Raw genomic sequence first — 18,797 nt, forward strand, 5'->3', positions numbered from 1 at the left:
AACACGAAGACTTCCAATGAAGCAACGCCTGCTGCAAGTCTACCAAGCAGCAGCCTCCCTTTGCTGCCATGCAGAACTCTTTTTTTAAAGCAGAGATTGGAAGCAAGAAAACGGCACCCGCTCTGGAAACTGGCACTAAAATCAAACTTGGCTATTAGGTGGAGGCCAGCAAGGTTATGTTTCCTTGGGGAACAAGTTGAAAGGGTACATGCTTCCTCTAATCTATAATTTTAAAAAGTCATGGTTTAAGGAAGCTTTGTAAGACCCAGTATTCACAATCCTAGGTAGAGTTAATCCAATTTAAACCCATTTGATTTCAGTGGGCGTGGACTGCAGTAACTCTGCCTAGGATTGTACTCTGGGAGTTGGTTTTCAGAGACCTTGGGAGAAAATGTCCTAAACTATTGTCATGTCTGAGCCCCATCCATGCCAATGCTAATACTGAACCATTGCTAATGCTGTACCATTTCACCGAATTCCCCAGCCCTCTCACATTAAGAGTTGTACATATAATATTTACATTCTTTGTCATATTACTATTAACCATTGCTCTTTCCCATTCCTCTTCTGTTCTCTACCAGCCTGGCATCCTTGTCCCCCACATTCCATAACCAACCCCCCCTGACAGTGCCAATCTACCCCACACCTAATCACCCAATCCCCCTCTGCCCAACCAAGAGAAGGTTTATATGCCAGAATTCTTGGCATATCTCTTGTATATGAATTTCTTCCCAATATGCAATCATACCCTTCCTCACTCCATTCATAGTCCACCCACCCACCCCATTTACCCCAGACTACCAACCATTCCACAATCACACACTCCAACCATACCAACATTATTCCAACCACCCTCCGTTCCCCCCTCCCCTTCCCAATCATCCCCCTTCCCACGCCAAGCATCCAGCGACCCCATGCATCCATATTGGGGGGAGGAACCAAGGCACCAGTCCCACTAAGTATAAACAGAAAGCTGTCCATGCTGAGCTATCCAGTTCTTTATTCTTCCTTCCTTCTTCATTAATCCTTCATTTCTTAGCCTTAGCCCTTTCTCTGAAATCCCAAGTCTTTTTTTCATCTTTATTTCTCTTCTTCTTGTGTTTCTGAGTGCTCTCCATCTCCTCTTCCAAATCACCATCTTCTTCTGACTCCCCATCAGGAAGTTGCTTATAGTCCTTAGGCAGCTGCAGTCCCACATGCTTGAATAGAGCCACCATTTGCTTCTGATCTTCTGCAACCAAAGTTTCTCCTTTATATAACAGTCTTAAGGCAAAGGGTGCTATTCTCCAACTATATTTCATTTCCTTCTCCTGCAGCACCCTAGTAAACATCCTTAAGTTCTTCTTCCTTGCAATTGTTTCCTGTGATAAGTCCTCAAACACCATCACTTTCTTGTCCTCATACAGTAATTTATCAAGCCTATCCAAGGCTTTCATGTCCTTAAGCACTTGCTCCTTTAATGCATATTTTCCAAAACACATTACCACATCTCTAGGCCTCATCCACTCAGCCGTCTGCTTCCCCACACGATGAATACGATCAAAAACTTCCTTTGAGATTCCTAACTCAGGGAGCATTTTAGCCATCCATTCCACCACCTTCTCCATATGCTCTGTTTCTGGAATATTTTTCAACCGTAAATTTGACCTCCTAGCCCGGTTTTCCAGGTCCATTAGTTTATCCTTCATATACTTGTTATTCTTTATCAACTGTCTGGACTGTTTTTGCAATATAACAATTTTCTTCTCATTTTTATGAGCCAATTCCCATGCAGAGCTCACCGTTCCTGCCATTTCTTCCATGGCGTCTGCTAACTTAGGTATTTTTTCATCCACAATTTCTGTTACAGCTTTGATAATGCTATGTTTTGCCCCCTCCACAGCCTTTTTAACTTCTAACTGAAAGTCTTTAGGCTTCATTAACTTAGTTTTGCATTCCACTTCTGAGTCCGAGGACGCCATATCTATTACTCTCAGCTCGCTAATTACTTATCAGCTCGTTCTTCAACTCTGCCAAATTCCAGACGCTGCCAAATTCCAGACGCTTTTTCCCTCTCACTTCACAGCAGACAAGATTAAGGGTCTTCGGGGCTTGGTTTTAACATTTTTATCTCAGAAGGAGTTTCTTTACACTTTTTTAGTCTTTCACCGGGAGCTCAGCCGCAACACGTCTTTCCTCTCAGCCAAACATGCCACGCCCCCGATAACAATCGCTTCTTTATATGCACCCAATAAACACCAAAGTCAATTTATAAATGAAACTTTAACTAAATTAAAACTATTTCAGGAAGGAGAACTAATAATTGGTGCAGACCTAAATTTAATAGTTAATCCAAATTTAGATAGAACAACAAAAATAAACCCAAATTTACAAAACCAAAAAGAAAAAGGGAAATCCCAATTGGCTAAATTGTTGGAGAAATTCAATTTAACTGATGTTTGGAGACAATATCACCCGAAAGAGAGGGACTATACATATTATTCACCGTGCCATAAAATATATACTAGAATTGATTACATTATAACTTTCAACAATTTAGTTAAACAAGTCTCCTCCCCAAAAATTGGTTTAAAAATATAGTCAGATCACGCCTGGATGGAATGCTTTTTAAACTTGACTGATATAGAAAAGAAAAATTCCAATTGGGTATTGAATAAATCATTTTTATTTGAAAACTCAACATACAAAGAAATAGAATTGGAAATTCAAAATTACTTCAAGTTCAACTTAAACTGCGGGGTCTCACCAGACAAAATTTGGGACGCAATGAAAACAGTAATCCGGGGTAAATACATTTCCATTGCCTCAGCCTATAAAAAGAAAAACATAAAACTGAATTAATAAACAATATAATGAAACTAGAATCAGAACATAAAAGAAAATGTAGTAAGAAAATCTATTAAAAATTATTAGCAGTGGGGGGAAGCTAGAAGCCCTTGAAATATCTTTCAAAAAAAATCCTATTTTTAAAACGAAACTATTGGCACAAAAATCCTAAGTCATTAAGGTTGCTGGCTTGGAAAGTAAACCAAAAAACTCAAATAGGCTAATTACATTTATAAGGGACAGCCAAGGCCGGACTCAAGCAAATTCAAAGCAAGTATTAGATACATTTGCTAAATTTTACTCAAAGCTGTATACCTCAAATAACTCAGAAAAGGAGGATATACATACCTACTTAAATAAAATAGGGTTTCAAAACAAACTATCTAGAGAACATATGGAATTTCTGGAATAACCAATTAGAACCCAGGAAACTATAGATGTCATTAAAACTTTAAAAAGTAACAAAACTCCAGGAGTTGATGGCTATCCATCAGAGTTTTATAAAAAAATACATGCATTTATTAGGAGAATCTTTGACAGCAGCGTGTAACCAAATTTTGATTCAAGGGACTATGCCTCAAACTTGGACTGAATCAAAAATGATAGTCATCCCAAAACCAAATAAAGATCAAACAAACCCAGCCTCTTATCATCCAATTACATTACTTAACCAAGATATCAAAATATTTACAGCCATCCTTACAGCAAGACTTAACAAAATAATCACTAAATATATTCATACAGACCAAACGGGTTTTATACCCAACAGACAGATGCTAGATAATATCAGAAAGACCCTAGACATCATAAATTTTTCCAAAAAAGCAAAATTAAATTCATTTATATTATCTCTAGATATAGAGAAGGCCTTCGATAGCGTGGAGATAGAGTATTTAATAACACTGCTACAAAAGATGGGCTTTGGTACTAACTTCCTGAGATCCATTCAGACTATATACACAGCACCCACCACTCAAATAAAAATCAATGGCCTAATGTAAGAAAAAAAAATGATTATTAAGAGGCACTAGGCAAGGGTCACCCCTTTTATTTGCCATCGCTATAGAACCTCTAGCTAATTTAATTAGGAAAACTATTAAGATTAAAGGAATTAAAATTGGAGATATTAAATACAAGATATCATTGTTTGCAGACAATACGGTTCTATACATATCGGAGCCTCAAAAGTCCCTTGAAGAACTTATGGAAATCTACAAAGAATTTGCAAATATATCAGGTCTGTCAGTCAACCAAAATAAGAGCGAAATTTATCCAATGTATTTACCAAAGGAATAAGAGGAAATAATCAAATCCAAATACCCCTTTAAGTGGGTGAAAGAAAAATGGAAATACTTAGGAGTTGTGATCCCAAATAATCTAGAAGAACTTCTGAAAGTTAACCATATTGAATTAATTCAGTCATTAAGTACACAATTTGAAAACTGGAAGAACCTAAACTTATCTTTGTTAGAGAAGCATTGCTGGTGGGAGTGCAAATATATACGGAAATTCTGGGAATTCATAATTAATGAAATAAAATCTATACTAAACTATGAAGTTCTATTAACACCGGAAGTTATATTGCTGAATCATTGGACAGATCATGAAATACCAAAAACTAGGATCAAGTTAATCTGGATTTTGTTGTCAATTGCTAAGTCAGTAATTGCATCCAAATGGAAACAGAAATCACCGCCATCACTTACAGACTGGCGCAACCGACTCTGGGACTATTTCATACTGGAGAAAATAGCAGACCAGTTAGCTCACTATGAAAACCAGAAGTATAGTTCCCACTTTTCAGAACACTGGTTCCCGATATTGGAATACCTTTCAATAAATGAAACATCATTGCAAGCAAACTCTAAAGGAGATTATTACAAACAGCTGTTAAAAGAGAGAGATCCTTATTTAACCTAGAATAAGTTCAAGAAAGTGTCTACGTATAAAAGCAACCTAAGTTATGTCATAATGGATATTAGTTTGTTACAGAATGTGTTCTTTCTCCTCGTTTGTGGTTATTGTTGTGTTATATATACTGTATAAAATAAAATTTAAAAACTACCTGATTTTCGATTGTACCATGAAGCAATATGTTTGGTATCTTTTAGCAATATGGCTAAAAGAATGGGTGTCCTTATCCAATCATACATTGTTAAATTTGGAAGGCTATAACAAACTTTTTGGATGGCATGCATACTTATGATATGACAAGTATAAAATGGATGCAATGTTCCAACACCATTACTTGGGAAGACATCTATTGTTAACTTGGTTAAAATACAAAAAAATTATAGAACAAGAGAAACCAATGTGGATTGTTCCAGTAGAAGTAATTAACCCGAATTTGGAATATAAAGGAGATGAATGGCTTACTTATAAAGAACTATTAAAAACCGAAAACAATGAGTTGAAACTTAAATCGAATGAAGAATTACCATTTAAATATGGTTGGCTGCAACCAGTGTTCTGAAAAGTGGGAACTATACTTCTGGTTTTCATAGTGAGCTAACCGGTCTGCTATTTTCTCCAGTATGAAATAGTCCCAGAGTCGACAAATTAAAGACTTAATTTGGAAAGAGGATATTATTACCAGTCTTGAAACAATCCAAAATCAGTTTCTACGTAGAATTTTGGCTCTTCCTAAGGGAGCGCCAGTTGCCCTAATGAGAGCAGAAACAGGTCTGCCCTCTTTGAGGGCGCGGGTGCACCTCGTGGTATTAAAATTCTGGGAAAAAAGCAAAGCAGCTGGACCTGATACATTCAGATATCTGTCATTTAATCAAATGCTATCTAAGGACCCGGTGTGCCATTGCTTTTTTCGTAATATATTAAACAGATACTCCATCCCTGATGATCTTCTCAACCCCTCAGCAAATAACTCAGATCTCCGAGACTGGGTCTATAAGGGTGATGCCCTGATAGATAGACAGGCAGTCTTGAACTGTCAGTCAGCCTCTTGGTTTAAACTCTTCAAGTGCAATCATTCTAGAGCATCTTACCTAGTTAGTATTGCAAACTATAATCTTAGAGCAACCTTCACATCCCTACGCTTCGAAACAATGCCAACTGCAGTTTTAGCAGGCCGCTACAGTAAAATTCCTAAGGACCAGCGCTTCTGTCCCTGTGGAACATCTGCAATTGAGGACTTACCTCATTATATTCTCAACTGTCCATTGTATGTCCAACCTAGGACTAAATTTCTTTTTCAGATGTTGTCCAGCCTTTGTACCCACTCAGACCCTGAGAAGATTGCAATTTTATTAGCTGACTCTGATGCTAACGTATCCCACAAAATGGCTTTATATGCGCTGGCTGCAAAAAAAAATACGGGCTAATGCTGTACTTAAGGGATAACATTAATATTGTACATTGGGGATTTGTATTGTCTTTACTGTTTTAACTGTGTATACTTTTATTTCCCTATATGAACTTGACAACTGGAAATGGTTTAATGGCTGTATCTAGTTTTAAATTTTAATGATTTGACCATGTATCTAGTTTTAAATGTTAATGCTTTTGACCATGTCACATCAATTTTATTCAAACTTGTGTTTCTGTTCTGTTTGTTGTTTGTGACTTGTAATGGCCTATGGCTGTATACAATAAGCCTTCTATCACAGGAATCAGATCAAAGGAAGGCAGGCTTTAGAAATAAAAACTCAGAATTAGAAGAACTCTTATTGGGGGATAATAATAAAATAATCTCCAAAATGTATAAAATATTGTTAAAATGGTATACTGAAGATGAGACGATCAAGGTTCAAATGGTAAAACGGGCAATAAACTGTAACAATGAGATTATGATGGATGCATGGGAACAGTTGTGGAAAAATACTTTAAAAATTTCAACATGTACCAATATTAAAGAGAATGGCTATAAAATGATATATAGATGGTATTTAACACTGAAAAAGTCAGCCATTGCTAATAAGCAGCTATCCAACAAGTGTTGGAAATGTAAAGAGCATGAAGGTTCTCTATTTCATATGTGGTGGATTTGTGATAAGGCTAGAGACTTTTGGTCTAAAATATGTACTGAAATGTCCTTAATACTCCAAAATACTGTAGTTAAGAATCCAGAAATGTTATTGTTATCCTTGCATATAGAAGATATAAATAGAAGGGATAGAGTAATACTGTACTATATGATAATGGCGGCAAGAATTTTGTATGCACAATATTGGAAGAAAGAAGAAATACCGAAAACTGAAGAGTGGATACAAAAAGTGTTATATATGGCGGAAATGGACAAATTAACAAGGAAACTGAGAGAGCAAGATCCAAAGGAATTTTTTGAGGACTGGGGGAAATTGAAAAAAATACTTAGAAAAAAGATGTGATGTTAAAGGACAATTATGGTCTTTTGAGTGTTATTAAGATAAGACATAATGTAAATCTTTACCATTAAGTTTAAAATGACAACTAAGAGATAGTATTTGTAACAGAAACAGGGGGTTGTAGTGCTGTTGGAAGTCAATAGAGGAAAGGGGGAGGGGAGGGGTGGGGAGCATACACTATATCTATAGGGGATAATTAGTAAGTAAGATGTATTAACAGTATATATGTTATGTTAACCATCCAATAAATTTTAAATAAAATAAAATAAAATAAAATTTAAAAACTGCAAATCAAAAGAAAGAAAGAAAAGTACTGGGCCCAAAACCGAGCCCTGTGGCACCCCACTGGACACCTCCCTCCAATCTGATGAAACACTACTAACTACCACTCTTTGGGTGCGGTCCTCCAACCAGTTCCCTATCCACAGAACTGTCCTATAGTCCAGTCCACAGTCTTCCAGTTTACTCATTAGAATGTCATGGGGAACCTTATCAAAAGCTTTGCTGAAATCCAGACAAATCACCTTGACAGAGTTCCCATGATCCTGTAAGCTGGTCACTCGATCAAAGAAGGAAACCAGGTTGGTCTGACAAGATCTGCTGGAGACAAAACCGTGTTAACTTCCCCAGATTACTAAGCGGGCCTTCAGATGCTTACAGATCGATCCCTTTAAAATCTGCTCTGATATCTTCCCAGCAACAGAAGTCAGACTGACTGGCCTGTAGTTTCCCAGGTCATCCTTCTTCCCTATCTTAAAGATTGGGATAACATTCGCTCTTCTCCAATCTTGTGATACATCCTCAGTCCTCCAGGAGTCACTCATAATTATAAGGTTCTGATGTCTGGATACTCTACCAATCTGTTCAAGGAGGGCAGCATTCATTTCCTCTTCCTGGTCAGGCGGTCTGTAGCAGACGCCAACAAAAATACTTTTTGTCCTTCCTCCCCTTATTTCCACCCATATACTTTCCACTGGGCTGTCAACCACATACAATGCCACTCCGCCTCCTCTTCTACCCTTCCGTTTTTTCTTGAACAACTCGTACCCATTCACTAAGGTACTCGGTTTTTAGAGCGCGTTTGTACCTGTTCCACATCCCATGTTTGCAAGGTTTTCACACTTAAAAGCAGTCATGGGATGCAGTCCCGCTTTTTGTCCGCTGTATCCCCGATTTTCCCCCCTGCGGACATACCCCGATGTTTTTTTAAGTTCGCTGCCGACTGGCAGCTGGCCCGCATTTTGCTAATGTGAACACTTTTGCCTCCTTTTTGCTTCTCTCCCCCCCTCCTTTTCCCTGGGAGCTGATTGGTTTGTGCAGAATTAATCACTCCCACCCTCCTCAGCTCTCTGAACTCCTTGTCCACCATTTTTTTTTAGTAAAGCGAGCTGAGGGTCATAAGACTGCTTCTTCGTTGGTTTCCTTCCTCCCGGTATGCATGCTGTTTTATTTTTTTTCAAAAGCCAGGAATGATTCGTAAGCTTGCTGCTAATTCCCTGCTAGCTTTAAAATCAAGGAAAGTGTTAAATAGCTGCTTTCTCCTTCCTCCCTTAGGGTATGCACACACATTCTTTTTTTTTTTAAAGACAAGAATGGGTTGCAACGTTGTAATGTTCCTGCACTTTCTTCCTGGCTTTAAAAGCCAGGAAAGGATTAAAGGGCTGCTTTTCCCTCCCTCCCAGGCATGTTTCAGACTTTGCCAAAGAGGGGGAAAAACCCCAAGCATTTTGCACAGCCCTTTGGAAACAAGCCTCTGCTTCCTGGGAGGAAATTAATCGGCAGCATTTTAACCCTTTCCTGGCTTGATTTAAAAAAATGAGAGTGGTACATGTTTTCCCCCAGAACTTTGCCACCAATTGCCTCTCCCGTGGGCAGGGGACAGCCCAATCAGCAAAAACGGGGGAAGGGTTCTAACATTGCAACGTTACTACGCATGCTCAATTTTTTTTAAAAAAGTGTGACGTGAATTGCAAGGCCCCAAAAGCCCAAAATTGCACCGAGGTTTTGAAATGAAGCACACACACCAAATCGAAATTGCAGTGGATAGTGTGAAATGAACAGGTGCAATGCCGAAGCCACTGCGATCGGGGCGAATGCTCATAAATGGTGGTTTAAACCGTAAGTGCGAAAAGGGTCTAAGACATTCCAGTCATGCGAATCATCCCACCAAGTCTCAGTAATTCCTACTATATTGTAGCCCTCTGTTTGCAAGAGAAGCTCAAGATCTTCCTTCTTATTACCCATACTTCAGGTATTGGTATATAGGCACTTGTAGCCTTGTACCTTTGTTTGATCAGGTGGCCCCCCGCTGTTATCACTTCTTCATTGAAATCCCCATGTTGATCATCCCCCCTCCTCTTGCGGCATCAGTTTAAAGCTCTCCTGATGAAGTTTGACCTTTGTTGGACCTTTCCTACCCAGGTGGGTCCCCACTGTGTTCACTTCATCATTGAAGTCGCCATGTCGATCGTCCCCTGCCCCTTGTGGCATCAGTTTAAAGCTCTCCTGATGAAGTTCTCCAGGTTCGTTCCAAACGTTTTCTTCCCTGCCCTTGAGAGGTGAAGCCCATCATGTGCTAGAAGGCCTTCTCTAAGAAAACCTATCCCATGGTCCCAGAACCCAACATGCTCCTGCCGGCGGCACCACCTCAGCCAACAAGTCACCTCGAGTATGGTCTGCTCCCTTCGCATTCCTCTTCCTTTAACAGAAAGGATAGAAGAGAATACCACCTGTGCCCCCACGGTCTTTAACTGCCTTCCCAGAGCTTCATAGTCCTCTTTAATTCTTGTGATGGTATTCACGGCCGTATCATTAATTCCCACATGAACCAGCACAAACGGGTACTGATCAGTCGGTCTGATCAGTTTCGGCAGGCGATCTGTAATATCCTGAATTCTGGCTCCCGGCAAGCAACATATCTCTCCGAGCAGGGGATGTGGCCTGGACACATGACGTTCCATACCCAAGCAGAGAATCCCTGATGACCATCACTTTCCGTTTTCTTCCACTTCGGCGTGGCCTCATGCCCTCCCTCCTCCAGGTTTTTGTTGTTCTCGTTCTACTCTCATCTCTGTCACCATCTCAAGCACCTCAAAATGATTTTTGAGCTCCAGTGGGCTCGACATCTACATCTTCTAATTTATACTGCAGAACTGACAGGAGGCTCAGAAGGGAAATCGACTCTTCCTTCTTCTCTTGGACTTATTTCTTCACGCTTGTGCAGAGCCCCCAGGCTCTTCCCAATAAAAGCCTCCCCTTCCTTGATTTCCTGAAGGGTGGTGATCCTCTCCTCCAGGCTCTGAATCTTCTCCTCCAAAAGCCTGACCAGCTTACACTTCTGACAATTGAAGTCCATCTTCTCTTCTGGGAGGAAAACAAACATGGCACACCCCGTGCAGGTGACTGGAAAGGGGCCTTCTGTCGACATCATCGCCTTCCAAGTATATTCCAAGAGTACTCTTCTAGCTGCAGGTACCTTTCCTTCTCCTTTGCAGAGCCCAGATGGCTGTGATGTGCCTCTGGTGAGGAGGAGCCTAATTCAATCAAGGCTCACTCAGTAGAGGGTGGGGCCAGAAGTCAGCCCCAGGCAAAACAGGCACTCTCCAGTTAGTAGCAATCCCCCTCTGCAGTCAATTCCAACTCAGGCAAAAGAGACAAATAGAAATACTTACTCCAACTGGCACCACTTTGCAGCAGGCTCTACACACTCACACCCAAACAATATCTTCTCACACAGTAAAAAGGTAAAGGTAGTCCCCTGTGCAAGCACCGAGTCATTACTGACCCATGGGGGGGGGGGATGTCGCATCATGACATTTTCTTGGCAGACTTTTTTTTTACGGGGTGGTTTGCCATTGCCTTCCCCAGTCATCTACACTTTACCCCCAGGAAACTGGGTACTCATTTTACCGACCTCGGAAGGATGGAAGGCTGAGTCAACCGTGAGCCGGCTACCTGAACCCGGCTTCCGCCAGGATTGAACTCAGGTCGTGAGCAGAGCTTGGACTGCAGTACTGCAGCTTACCACTCTGCGCCACGGGGCTCCTCCTCTCACACAATAACCTCAGTTAATTCCCCCCAGTAGAAGGCAACAGAAAAAGACTCGCCACTCCAGCAGCTCTTTCTTGCTCCATCCTGTTTCCTGTTGCCCACCAGATTATGCCTGGTGGGCAACAACTCAAAGACCTCAGGTGGCAGCCCCCGGAGATGCCAGGAATGGCATGTGGGCACGTCTGCATGCAGAGCAGGTGCTGTGGCACTGAGCTACAGCTTTATCTTCCATCTGGGAGCAGAGTAGCAACTACTGACATGGTTTTCACAGGTATGCAGACCAGCTGACAAAGGAGAGAGACAGCTCTGCTGAACAGCTACCAGAACAATTCCGGCCGGTATTTTGATGGGGCCAGAAGGCAGAGTGCCGGTCTGCCTGCTGATCAGTTTCACGCTGTGTTGATGATATGGCTCTAAATTGTATTCAGAGCAGGCTGAAGCCTTAACAGACTTTGAAGAAAGGCTGTCACAGAACGGGTCAACTTTCTCGGATGAAAACACGCCCCCCCTCCCCCCTGGGCTAGGGAAAATCAGTGGAAGCAGGCAGGCGAGCTCCAGAGGCCAGCTCCAAGACTATGCAAGCCTGCAGAACACAAAAGAAGAAAACGGAAGAATCTCTATAAGGCCTGACCCACACCAGTAGTTTGGCCACAGGCTGGGTTGGGGTTCTCCTGACCCAACACGCATACACAGCAGCTGCTGGGGACTTACTTCCCAAGTGACCCAGGGTCTGGTTGAGATTGGGACCGAGGCGAGGGCGGAAGAAGGGGCTTCAGCCTCCCCCAGTGCCATTTTCTAATCCGAAACGGAGCAGGGCGCTGCTTTTGCCCTGCAAGCTGAGCCATCTCTTCTACTCATGAGGTCATAGTCCCCTCCCTTCCTTGGTCAGGCCACACCTGGAGTCCTGTGTGCAGTTCTGGAGGCCTCACTTCCAAAAGGATGTGGACAAAACTGAGAGGGTGCAGAGGAGAGCGACGAGGATGATCAGGGGTCTGGAGACTGAGCCCTATGAGGAAAGGCTGAGGGCCTTGGGAATGTTTGATTTGGAGAAGAGGAGGTTGAGGGGGGACATGATTGCTCTCTTTAAATATCTGAATGGCTGTCATTTGGAGGAGGGCAGGGAGCTGTTCCAGTTGGCAGCAGAGGGCAGGACCCGAAGCAACGGGCTTAAATTACATGCACAAAGGTACCGGCTGGATATTAGGAAGAACTTTTTCATGGTCAGAGTAGTTCAAAAGTGGAATCAGCTGCCTAGGGAGGTGGTGAGCTCCCCCTGACTGGCAGTTTTCAAGAAGAGGCTGGATGAATATTTGTGTAATGTATTGGTCGAACTCTAGCTTTCAAGAGAACTCAAGGCTACGCTATCATTGGTTACTATTTATGGATAGCAGCCAATCAGGGTGACAAGATAAAGACCAATCGCTGAGCTATAAATAAGTTACATTGTATATAGTTATGCAAATGATGGTATTGTAAAATATGTGTTCTCATTGGCTATCAGTTATTCTTGGGGTGGAGCTACTGTACATATATTGAGGGTTTCTGTTCAGTCTGTCTGTGTGTTCTGTGTTCCTACTGAATAAAGAGCTGTTGAGCTACATGGTGGTGTCTGAACTACATGGTGGTGTCTGAACACTGGCGACGAGGATGGGATCTCTGATTGGGTATGCAGCCCCAACATCAGAGCAAAATCACTAACAGGGTGCTTGGGTATGCAGCCCCGAGACCTGAGCTGAAATATTAAGCTTGGGTAGGCAGCCCCAAGAAACAGAGCAAATCACTTGCCGGCGAGGAATCGTCGCCTCACCCATCCGGCATATGCTCACTTTGTCCAGAGGACAGACATGGCCGCTAAGGGCCACTTGGAGCCGTTTGACACAACAGCCGAGGACTGGGAATCATACATTTCCCGGTTTGAATTCTACCTTGAAGCGAACAAGATTGATGACACACATCTCGTGACAGTGACATTCTTCAGCGCGTGTGGGCGTTCCACATTTGATATAGCGTGGGCACTAGTGGCGCCAGCCCCGCTTCAAGCTACAGCATTCGACACAATAAAAGACAGACTCAAGGAACACTTCTCACCACAGCCATCAGAAATAGCCAGCAGGCACACGTTCTACAAGTGCAACCAGGCACAAGGGGAATCCATAGCGGCGTTTGTCACAGCCCTCCGACAGGCAGCCCGGCAATGCAATTTCCCTGACCTAGAGATGGCACTTCGGGACAGGTTAGTGTGTGGTCTGCGGGATGAAAAGCTCCAAAGGCGACTGTTTGTGAAGGAAGAGCTGACCTTCAAAACGGCACATGATGAGGCCATCGCCGCTGAAGCTGCAGAACAATCTGCAAAGGAGGTCTGGCAGTTGGACTCCTGCAGGTCCAAACAGGTACATCAGAGATGCGTAGAGGACCTGCCATCATCAGAGGATGACAAGGAAGAAGTACTGCAAACTAAGTTCCAAGACAAGAAACAAGGGGGACCCCCAACATTTCAGGGCACCCCTTGAGCAAGCTGTGGAGGACCTCACTGGAGGAAGTCGTGCCGGTTCCAGGACGCACAATGCCAGAACTGCGGGAAACTGGGGCACATCACTTGCGCCTGCCGCTCTGCAAAGAACCAAGTTGGGTCGCCCAAGTACAGCCACAAGTCATCGCCGGGCTACAAAAATACATCAAACTGTAAGAGCGACTGCCACACAATCACAATACGCCATGCTGATGTAGCCCAGACCAGTGAGTCGTCGGTGCAAGCGTTGTCAGGGATGCTTTAGGCTCATCCTGCATTGGGCAGGGGTTTGGACTAGAAGGTCTGTATGGCCCCTTCCAACTCTGTGATTCTGAGTACCGGGGCCCAGATCCTGTACTGTCATTTACACTCGTGGTCATCACTATATTCACTAGTAGTGAATTCATAACTCTCCCCCCCACTCCCAGCCATCTTTCTTAAAGATGCTATGCAGCATGTCCAGGGAAGGGGCAGTAAACCAGGTTGTCAGTCTTCAGTGAGGTCATATTTTTCATGGCAGTGGCCACCAATAACTCAGTGGTGGGCAGGCAAAAAGGAGAAGTTCAAGGAAAATGGAGCCACAGCAAAGGATTCTGGGAAAGCTTTACAGTTAAGCCTGCAGGTTTTAACTGGCCAATTGCCAGATGGCCACATGCTTCAAACCATCATCCCCAAGCAAATCTACCAAGTTTTACAGCTTGGCTCTCCATTACAACTGCAAGTTCAGGATGCCTACATTTCCCATCAAGACTTGAGGGAAGCTGACAAGTGTCCAACCTGTGTCAGGCATCACTTGTAGCTTGGCTCTCAAACGTTTATGCTGCTGAAGATCTAGAAAGCTGCCTGTGCTGGAAACTCAAAGAACTATTCTTGCTAGCTCATTCTGTCCCCAGAGCTTGCTGCCCCATGGAGAAGTGAGTGAGTGGCCTTAATAAACCTCAGAAGCTGAGATGACAGAAAACAAGAGCGCCCTAAACTTTTGCGTGCCTCCTGTACATTTGGAAACTAAGACTATGGTTTGGATTCTTAACTGCAGTTAGCACAAAGCAGGGGCAGACAGAAAGTCTTATTTGTTATTTTATCTTTGCTCATTTAAAAGCTATCACTTATGTATAAATTTTTCGTGAGATACAACATTTATTATACCTGTTACATGACGCCACTGTATGTTTTTCTAAAATAAAGGAAGCAAAAAAAATTATTTCTGTCGTGCCATCCGTATAGCTGGCACTGAAGCCATTCTGAAGCTCTTTTGTGCCTTCTGAAGTTCTCAACTGCCATGTCAGTTCTGGTGTTTAGTGAGTACAATCGTGAGCGCAATAAACACACACTCACAGACATGTATACGTCACACAGGGGCATTTGCCAGGGAGCTCTCTACCAGTTTCCACTCTGTTACAAACACAGAATTTTGAAACGGCCTAATGAGTGCCTGGATTCCCCACATAGCATTAGGAGTCAATTGTTCTGCAACCTGGGGCTGATTCCGCACACGTTGGATAATGCACTTTCAATGCACTTTATCAATCGTTTGAGGTGGATTTTTTGTTCCACACATGAAAAAATCCATTCCAAATGATCTATAAAGAGGATTGGAAGTACGTTATCCAACGTGTGCAGAGAGCAGAATGTGAGCAGGAGATCATGGCTGTAAGCCACAGGGGTGGGAGGAAAGCAGCCTACAGCAGAAGACCCCAGCTCTGCCGAACCTGCTCTTAGGGGAAAGGACACCACCATAAACTGCCTGCCATGGGGACAGCCACAGGGAGCGGCTGCCAAATCCACAAACATGGAAGTTGGCATCTGTGGCCAAAGTTGTGGGTGCACAGCTGTGGCAAGCCTGCTCAGGACGAGATCGATACCTGGCTAGCAGGTCAGCCAGCAGAATATCGACAGAAGCACCCTGGTTTTTGCTGCTGTGGTTATTGTTCCATTCAAGACTCTTTGGATTTTATCTCTAAAACTCAAGAAAGGGGACCAGGAAGCACATCAGCAGGCACCACAAAGAGCTTGGAGCTATGGGCACTATGTTAGTGAAGTACTACAGGATGAGAAACACAAACCCTGAATGCTGCAGGCATCTTAAACCTCCAACTTGGTCTTGTTCCACCCCCTTTTTAAAAAAACAGAAGAAAACTGAAAACAGCTGAAATTCAAATTTTACATCAGATATCATGCCATGCACAGAATTCCATACAGACAAAACCGAAGACTTCTACGTCATTAACATCACCTTTTCGAAATGTCCAGTCCTAGAAACTACGTCCTGACATTTCTCATCAAACCAGAGTCTGTTTCCAGTATCACTAGATTATCTCCTAAACCTACATTCTTTCTCCGCCTCATAGAAATTGTAAATCCCACACAGAGCTTTTTGCTGCTGCTATGTGTGAGTTTTCTTTCTCTCTCCCCACCCCCTTCCATCTTAAGCATGCACTTTTCAAAATCTTGTCTGTAGGTGTTGAATGGATAGTGAGGGCGATGTGCATCGGCAGGTGGTTCTCTGGATAAGCTTGTGAGGTGCATTTCAGCACATCCTTTGTGTCATGCTATGGATGACAGGATACTGCAGACAGATCTCTGGCCCATTTGTAGTAAGACACCAGTACTTAGTCAAATGGATTTTATCCAGAAATCAGTTCATTTCAATATACAGTTCCATAGATCTACTTAGGAGTAATATAAACGTCTAAGCAGCTCAACTAGAGATTGACCAGAATGACGACACGAGAAAGAAACAGTTCTTTTCTAGTTCACTCTTCTCCTCCCCCTCCCAGTTATCAGCAAAGTTTCCACACTCCTTCTCTGCGAGAACATTTTACGTATTTGTGCTATCACGCTTCGTTGCCAAGGAGAAAGACATATCATAGTCTGAGAGGGAACCCAAGGTCATAACGGTAGAGTCCAGTAGATAGCCACCTGTACAGTTATAACAGTTATAACACTAACAAAGCAAATCAAAGTACATCAAGCCTCTGCCCCGATCTGTCTGCCAAATACGGCATCAAGCATCCAGCATCTAGCACTGAGCAGTAGAATCAAAATTGGCACGGATGGCTGGGCAGAGACATACATGACATTCTGCCTCCCTAAAGATGGCTGACCTTCCTAAGGGCCTGGCTTGTCAGGATAGCGTTTATGGAAGTTAGAAATTAGTCTAGGTGCATTCATGTGGGGTTTCTCCACCCACTCCTTGTACAATTCATCAAAGTCCTTCCACCTGACTAGGTAGAAGAGTTTGTTATGCTTAACCTTTGAGTCCAGGATTTCTTCCACTTCATAGTGAACGTGTCCATCTACTAACATGGAGTGAGGGGGTCCCTTTTCAGGATGCCACTGATCTCTTGGGAGAGCCCTCTTTAGAAGACTGAAGTGGATTACTGGATGGATTTGTTTTAAGTTCTTTGGCAATTCAATTTCTACAGTCACCTTATTTATTACTTTCTTTACAGGGAAAGGACCTAGGTATTTCCAGCCAAGCTTTCTACTAGGTTGTTCTCCTTTGATGTTTTTAGTGGAGAGATATACAAAATCTCCCAGTTTTAGCTCCCATTCCTCTGAGCGTTTTTTATCAGCAAATTTTTTGTAATCCTCTTTGGCTTTGTCCAAAGTCTTTTGTACGATTCCCCACTGGGAAACTAACTTATTCCACCATTCCTCCAGGTCTCCTTCCTGTGAGGATTCAGGTGCCGTAGCGAAAGGCAGAGCATTTCCTTCATATCCATGTACTATTTTAAATGGTGTAGCTCCTGTTGAGGAATGTACTGAGTTGTTATACGCATATTCGGCAAAATCAAGAAAATCCAACCAGTTGTCCTGTTGGTAATTAATGTAACATCTGAGGAATTGTTCAAGCACCTGATTTGTGCATTCCAACTGTCCGTCGGTCTGTGGATGGTAGGTGGAGCTTAATCCTTGTTCAATCCCCGCGAGTTGAAGAAGCTCCCGCCAGAAGTCGGCAACGAATTGTGGCCCCCTGTCTGAGATCACCTTCTCAGGAAACGAGTGCAATTTCACTATACGCTTCAAGAACAGGCTGGCTAGCTTTTTGGCTGTGGGTATTGTGGTACACGGAACAAAATGAGCCTGTTTTGAAAAGAGATCCACCACTACTAGAATGACTGTGTGTCCTTTTGAGGGAGGAAGATCTGTAATAAAGTCCATTGAAATCACAGCCATGGTCTAGGGGGAGTTTCTAATGGTTGCAATAGTCCACGGGGTTTTCCCCTCCTTGATTTCCCCATTATACATACTGGGCAGGAGGATATGTATTGAGAAATGTCTTTTCTCATTGCTGGCCACCAAAATTGTCTTTGTACTAAGTGTAATTTTTTTAAATATCCAAAATGTCCAGCGGTTTTTGCATCATGGCATTGGCGCAAGATTTCTCTTCTCAAGCTGTATGGGATATACAGTTTGCTCCCCTTATACCAGTGGCCATCCCCCGCCTGCTTTAGTTCGGCTTTGGGCATGTCTTCCCCCTCCTTTTCAGCTTCCGCTTTTACTCTCTCTCCCCACTCCGAGAGATCAGGTTTCGGGCTGCTTTGCATTTTTGCTGCTTGGCTACGTGTCGTCACTGCTCCTCCCATGTCATGTATGTCTCTGGTTGAAGTAACTTTATTAGAGATCCATCAAGTTCAAGGTGCTCAGACAACTGAATTGGCAGAAGTGATGTGGATGGGGTCGGCAGTGTTAGTTATAGGAAGGTTCCTGCCATCAAGATAAGGACCGTTAAAGTTTGGGAGCAAAGGAGCCGGGGGGTGAAGAGGAGAAGCTAGGTTTAGGCTAGACAGAACAAAGAATGAAATCATCTCAGTTCCCAAGAAGGATACATTTCGAGCTGGCTGCAGCTGGCCTTCAAGGACACTTGCTGGAGGCAGCGGGGAAAGAGAAAGTAAATACTTGCAAGATAACCTACTGCCTTAACATCAATAAGAAACTTCTCATGCCCTCAGAGGACCAGTACATAACACAGAATACATTCATGGCAGATATGCAGACAGGCATATATGACACACATCCATTCATTGAAATGCAGATCTTGACACTTTCTCACACTTTAAAGAATTTTA

Source organism: Eublepharis macularius, chromosome 19 (genome assembly GCF_028583425.1).
Source record: "Eublepharis macularius isolate TG4126 chromosome 19, MPM_Emac_v1.0, whole genome shotgun sequence".
In the NCBI taxonomy this organism is placed as follows: Eukaryota; Metazoa; Chordata; class Lepidosauria; order Squamata; family Eublepharidae; genus Eublepharis; species Eublepharis macularius.